This window comes from Pleurodeles waltl, chromosome 3_2 (genome assembly GCF_031143425.1).
Source record: "Pleurodeles waltl isolate 20211129_DDA chromosome 3_2, aPleWal1.hap1.20221129, whole genome shotgun sequence".
NCBI classification, from domain to species: Eukaryota; Metazoa; Chordata; class Amphibia; order Caudata; family Salamandridae; genus Pleurodeles; species Pleurodeles waltl.
The window spans coordinates 27,030,548-27,038,014 of record NC_090441.1 but is presented as its reverse complement, the minus strand read 5'-3'; positions in this window follow the sequence as shown (position 1 = coordinate 27,038,014).

Sequence of the window (7,467 nt, the reverse complement as noted above, 5' to 3'; positions counted from 1 at the left end):
AATCTAAATGCAAAAGAAGCAAACGAAGACCACTGATTGCCCTCCTCCCACCACAATATCACTCTAGGTTTAATGTCTCAACAGGGCGAGCTTGCCACAAGGAGGCTAGGCTTGTTACCTGTCAGAGTAGTAGCGTAACGTGATGAAATCACTGTGGTGTGCAATTGGACGTGACATATAGAGAATATTTTCGTGTGCTGGTGGCTTGGTTGTTAGTTGCAGCTGAGTGGGATATTGGAATGTCTATGAGAAGAAACTACAGAAAGTAAACATGACTTTTAGCACCTTAATTGTGTTCCTGAACCTGTGTTTATGTCCCATGAGAAAAGGGGTACCATAGGGCATGCCAGGAGTAGGGGTGTTACCCCTGGCTACGTCTACCTCTAATTGTCGTCCATGAAAGTGTGAACAATACTAACCGAAATATAAAAGTCAAACAGACCGTTCATATTGCTAGAGTATGTGCAAGACTTCTGAGTCTTGTTAACTGAAAGGCTTTGATAACATTTTAACTAGTGTTGCATAACAAGCTTATTTCTGGGTATGCTTTATTTTTTGGATGGCATGGAAACTCCAGTAATGTTACAGCAATCAATCACCTCAGCATGCCAATGTCGGACAAACAGCAGCAGCCCTCATGTGCAGTGGAAGCCAAGCCTCTCAAATAAAATTCCTTTGTGCTTTCGAATTCTTCTAAAAGGGAAATTTGGAAGTTCAGTGTCTCTTGAAATACCACAGGAAACCCAGAGACCGTCAACACACTGCATATTTATATCGGCTACACAACAAACCGCCAAACAATACTGTGTAAAATAGCTTTCTTGTGTGCCTCACCGGGACTCCAGGAGCCCTTTGCTGTCTGTGAATGTTGCATCAAAATCCTGAGCCCTAAATAATCTTTTTGTTAGGTTTCGCCTGCATGTGCGTGCAGTGCTTGTGAAATCTATTGTGAATTGTTTTTTTAAAAGGGGGGCTTGGAACCCGCCCCTTACTTACCTGAACTTATCAGTCGTTCACTCCAATGTCACTCAAATTTGCTTGCATCTCATTGGTCAGAACATCATCTGCATGCACTGCAAGCTCTGCTTTTGCCATCATGTGGAGCTTGGAGGAAGGACTCCTTCCATTCACCGACATTGGTTGCTGGTCCGTCCGTATCCTCACACTCACCAAGTACTTTTTTTTTTTTAAGCAATTCTGACCAGCTACTCCATACGAGTGTATGTTTTTGTTGTCTTTCTGCAGTTTCTGAAAACATAAATGCATTTTGTTTTAGCCCATCTTCTACAAAGAGCACTGGTCGCAGGTCCTAGTTTCACATGTTGACCTTGTCTCAATAGACTTTTGGGCTCTCGCTTTCCATTCCGAGGCCTGCCTTGTTCAATTTTTACTGTGGATTGCAGAATGGAAACATGCGCAAGATTGGGATGCCCTGAAGCCATAGATGGTCATGCTGCTGTGTAACATGTTTGTAATAACCTCCATTAAGTAGCGAGTGCTCATGTAAAACACTCCAATGCCTTTGGGTCAAGTTAGCGCTATAAAAAAGCACTCCAAAAAAGGTATTAAATAAAAAACGTTGCAGCTCTATGTAACATGTTTTTTATTTAATTAATTTTTGGGATGTTTTATGTAGCGCTAACTCGACCCTAAGGTATTGGAGTGCTTTACATAAGCACTACTTACATTACACAGGAACACTTTTCAACACTTTTGTTTCTGAAACATTTTGCACAGCGGTGCTAGCTGCTGTACAACGTGGCTTACAGTTTAAATAAAAAAGCGATATGACTCGGCCAGGGCTGACCGCGTCACAGGGCTTTTTTGTACTTTATTTTTTAACTTTAGGCCACTGCAGCTCGCTCTGCTGTGTAACATGTTTTTAAACATGAAAGTGCTCATCTGTCATGTAAGTGGTGCTCATGTAAAGCACTCCAGTACCTTTGTGGCGAGTTTGTGCTATATAAAAGCACTTCTAAAATAAATTTAATAAAAACATGTTACAGCGCTGTGTACATGTTTTTTATTTAATTATTTATTGGAAGGCTTTTATATAGTGCAAACTCGACCCAAGGGTTTTGGAGTGCTTTACATGAGCACCACTTTCTTTACACAGAAACACTTTCATTTTTTAAAATGTGTTACATAGCAGCGCGAGCTGCTGTGGCTTAAAGTTTTTAAAAAAGCCCTAAGATTAGGTCAACGCTGGCCACATCATAGCACTTTTTTATTTAAACTTTAAGCCATGCTGTACAGCAGCTTGCACTACTGTGTAAAATGTCAAACTAAACATTGACAAAACCAACAAAATTCGCAAAGGCACAATCTATTGGTTTTCCTAGTGCTTGTTTTCCCCTAACTTGAAAAGCACTGCCTTCCAAAGGTCCCTGCAATGATTGGCAGTGGACGTTCCAGAGCAGTCTGAAAACCTTCCAACTGCCATCCTCCTGTCACCCATCCCTGACAAAGTCCCAATGGTCAGCACACGTTGACCACAAACAAAATCAGACTCCTAACAAATGCCACAGAGAACTTTCACTTTACTCTACTGTATAGATGCTGCAACTGTGTGACACTGCATAAGCACCTAACCTCTGCATCAGTAGATTGTGTTAATAGGCTATGTATTCATGTTACTAACAAAACATTGTCAAATACAACAAGTCTTAGTTTAATGTGGTAAAACATGAACCATTAGCACATTAGAATGACACATAGGAGAGAGTCAGCAGAGAAGATAGCGATGGTTAATGTTGTAAAACAGTTTCTCATGCAGTGCTATGCAAGCACTCTATTGAAGGTGGAAGGATACCCTCAAACGGCCAAGAGCATTAGGTGAGCGATGAATACTCTGCCAGGCAAAGCACAGACGCTATTATCATAAAGACTCAAGTCAATGCTTGAAAGGGGCGGATCTGAAGCCTACTCTTTGTTGTATATTGTCAGCAATATGGTTGTTTGACAGCTGCACTCTCAAAACCCAGACCTATAAAAGATTTGATAAATGCAAATGTTGTCTTCTAATTGGCAATTTGGTTTCTAATATAAGAAATGCGAATAAATTAACAAAAGCAAATTGAGATTTTTTTAAATGTGTGTAGCCAGAGTAGCTTATCCTGTTAGGTGATAAAGCTTAGAAGAGCAATCATATTGTGGAAGCCAAACTAATTCTTACGGGGCCCTAAATGGCTAGGTTCTTCACCAGACAGCTACAACCAGCCATGATACAGACTTCATCGTCTGGTGCTATCACGAGGGCCAAGCTGACTGATCCAGCATTTGCATCAGCGTCATGTTTGTCTATTTACACACTCGTCAAGGTGTCATAAAGATAAGTTAGCATAGGGGAGGAGCAGATCAGTGCAAATATATTGCTTAAAATAGGTTGGGAAGAATGGGTGGAGACTGAAAAAGGATAGGATAATTAAACCACTAGCGTGCCTCTGGGCAGAACAGGCTACTCAGAGGATGCCAACTAGATGAAGACATTATCTGCCCTCGGAAACAGGTTGTATTTTGTCCTGCAAGGATATGGAACATAAGAATGTTCAACATGTATGGTGTCATTCTGTCATGGTATCTGGCAGGACCATGGACTTGCTGAACTCCCTGTCGGCAATGCATTATTGATCACCCCAGGAATGTATGACTTGCCACAATACAGCAATGTCTGAAAAGGGTCTTCCAATCAAAGGTTTTGTAGAGTTGTTTCATCAGCAGACATTAGTTCAGGTTCTTTTAACGTGTATACATCGCATGGCTGCCAACCAGGGCTTCTCAGCACTAATGAAGGGCAACAAGTCAGAAACCTGCAGCTAAAGATTAAAAGTGCCAGGTTTTAAATGAGTCTGAAAGCCTCTTCGTTCGAACAATGACGAAGCCAATGTGGAAGAGCAATCTAGAGTTTAAAAGCAAGATGTTAAAAAAACCAACACCCTCGCCCCCCCCTTTTTAACTTGACTTGTTCATATTGAAAATAAGGAATGACCTGGGGAATTGGTAATTCTGCGTCTCATTTCCTCAGTAATTCCCCATTTACCTTGTATTTCCACATGGAGACTTCTGCTATTTTCAGCAATTGACATCTCTGTGTCAAAGTAAAGAGATTTGTGGTGTTTCCGTAGATCTCTTAGACCCGATGGGGAAGGCAAGTACTGTTTCCAGCTCCATCAGAACTAAGAGGGCGCTCATGATGAGGTCCTCTGTGGTGAAGTCCCAGAATTCAAAGTAGCTTCAACCTGGGATCGATACCTTGATAATATTAATATATCAACATGGTTTATGCATAGTCCCTTCTACTACAGACGAGTGCGGAGGTGTCCAAAAGAGTTGGGCACCCCCACACATGTCTGCAGTAGAAGGGCGGAATACATTCGCAATTTTCGAAATATGCACATTAGATAGTCTTACATATGCTGAAAGTCATTTTTTTTTATTTACATAGAGGTTACCCAGCTTTGATCCAGCCCACTGAGCATACGTTGGACACCTCTGGGCTAGTGGTTCCATAGTGTTGTAAATATCAGGCATTACTCCAGTCTCTGTGCAGAACATAGGTTCAACAAACGCCAGACTTGTAACTGTTCAGAGATACAAAAAGCTGACAGCAGATGCAAGGTATGTTTCTGGTTGAAGCATCGACGTCTTGGAAAGGTTTAAGGCAGCTCCTTGAATCCTCTAGCATAAGATACATAGGGTGCAAGTATATTCCACTGGGTGCCTTTTAAATATTATCGACAGAATTTGTGTAGTTTTGTTGTTAAGAAACCTATGGATTTTATATAGTGTTTAAGGTGACCCCTCAATCCAGTCACTAGGGACTCTGTTTCAATCCTGAACTATTCTCGTACACACCATTCATCTCTGATGTGTTGGTCTAATTAGCTCATTTGAATCAAAACATCACTACATTACCCAGAATGCATTAACAAACGTTCACCTGAAAGGAGGTGGTCATCCTCTCATATCACACTTTAAACATATTTAGATACTATGTGAGAATGTGCTGCATAATTTGCCCTTAAATAATATGTCTCTTAATTTTATTTTCACCTTTGCCACCTAATTCTAATGGCCCTGTGTGGCGGATCACAAGACTAATCCACATTACCTGGATACAGCCTTGCCAGTGTCTAATTTTTAAAAACACCTTATTTTAGTTCAATTGGTGCAACTGAACTATGTGGACTACAACACCCAGAATGCAGCAGCTGTTGAATAAAAGTCCTGGTCTGGAACCATGTTGTCCCATGTGAAGCAGACTAATCTGCTAACTAACACTACACACACATTAGAGGAGCAACACCACAATTTGATAATTCTTGCCTTGGGAGGGGCATTGTGTTGTACCAGTGCAGTGGACAGGACAGTGGCTCTAGAATGACATCGAAGTCAAAGTACACGCACGATTTAATGTTTCTACAACAACGCTCTCTGAGCTCCGCGAGCTCAAAAACACGTGACTTTTGTGGCTTCGCTGGCTATGGCGAGCCTACTTGGCATCTTTCTGAAACACATTCCAAACACCAGAAGTCATACTTACTACTGGCTGGCGTCCATCTTCCCTCTAAACGGCAGCAGTATCACCCCTATTCAATGGAAAGATTCCCTGGGAACCCAGCCGTCCACCACCAAGTGATCCATTGTCTCGCTTATGTTCCCTGCCGGCCCCATGGTGTCGGCTATGCGGCTGCCATTTCGAGTGGCTTAATGCAAAATGAGGCGCCCCCCCCCCAGGCTACTCCGTTGTATGCTTCAAGTTCAGGCTAGAATGTGCCCTTCTCCGTGGTGGCTCTGCCTTCGATGACCTTGACGAGTTTCACTCACTGGATGGGTTTCTGGAGTGCACCAATAAGACAGCAAGTGTGATTTCAACACTCACCTGTGTGTCTAGCTCACAGATTCACCTCTCTCTGTGGTTAGGGTCACCAGAGTTATACACACAAAAGGCAAGACAGTACTAAACATAGAAATAGGACCAAACGAAGGCTGGCTCAGATAGCGCGATACCCTGTCTGGCAGCATGCGCCCGCTGACACCAATGAAGGGACACACACAGACAAGTTGATTGGTATGGGTAAAAGACCCAATGCGTCTAGGACCCACTATATTTTATAGCCTTCGGCCATGCCTGGCCAGAGGATGTACAAGGTGCAGATCCGGTCCAGTGCGCTACCACAGGAGGGTCCCAGGTGGCTCTCTACGGGCCAGATGTAGCAAACTAGCAAATTGCGACTTGCAAAGACCCACCTCATTAATATTAATGAGGTGGGTCGCAATTTGCGCCCCCATAGCGACTCTGGGCACTCACGGGGATGGAGGCCTGCTGGGAACAGCAGACCTCCATGTCCGTGACTGCTTTTAAATAAAGCAGTTTTTTTTTTTTTCAAGTGTAGCCCGTTTTCCTTAAAGGAAAACGAGCTGCACTTAGAAAAAAAAAACCGAAACCTTTTGTTTCGGATTTTTTCAGGGCAGGTAGTGGTCCCTTGGACCACTGCCTGCTCTGAAAAAATATTTTTGGGTCCAGTCACAAAGGGGAAGGGGTCCCATGGGGACCCCTTCCCGTTTGCGAGTGGGTTACCATCCACTTCAAGTGGATGGTAACTGCGACTCCACGCGGTCGCAAATGGAATTGCATACCACTGCGACTCGCAAATAGGAAGGGGACACCTTCCTATTTGCGACTCGGAAATGCATTTTGCGAGTCGGTTCCGACTCGCAAAATGCATTTCTGCATAGCAAACACGCATTTGCGAGTCGCAAACGGCGATTTTCGCCGTTTGCGAGTCGCAAACAGTTTGCTACATCTGGCCCTACATCCCTTCCCAATTTGGTATTGAACTTTATCGTTAAACTTGGCGCACAAAGTCTCTGAAGCGTAGGCTCGGCTATAGATTCAGTTGCTGGTTCGCTCTGGTGCTTGGTTGCCAGGAGTAGCATTGCTTGGTCTCTCATCGTCAGTTGAGTTGTCTATTGCAGCATCTTCCTCTTCGACTTCGGGCTCTTGTTGACCTCGGAGGTCAACTTTCCAAAACCACAAGATGTTTCTAGTGACTTTTTCACTTCCTTTACAGGCTGTGACCATGGTGCCATCCACACTGAGCACTGTCCACACTCCTGGTTGAAAAGGTGTTCTAAACGTCCACGCAGCCCTTCGGTCTTTGGTGATCACTTTGGGACCTGGCACAATCTGCTGTATTGTCGCCTGTCATCTCAGGCTCATGCGTGCTTCGTTCTGCATGCGCAGGTTTGGGCAGTCTCTGGATCAGCGGGTGATGGTAACCATCCCTGATGGACCAGGATTGTGTCTCTCCTGGGCCTGTTGAGCATTTAGCGACCAAGGAGAACACTGTGTGGTGCAATGTGGTGTTCCTCGATATTCTCGTAAGAATATCTGGAGGCTAATTTCAGGGTTGGTCCCCTCAATCATAGCTATTCTAAGGGCCTTGTTCAGGGTGCGCATGAAGC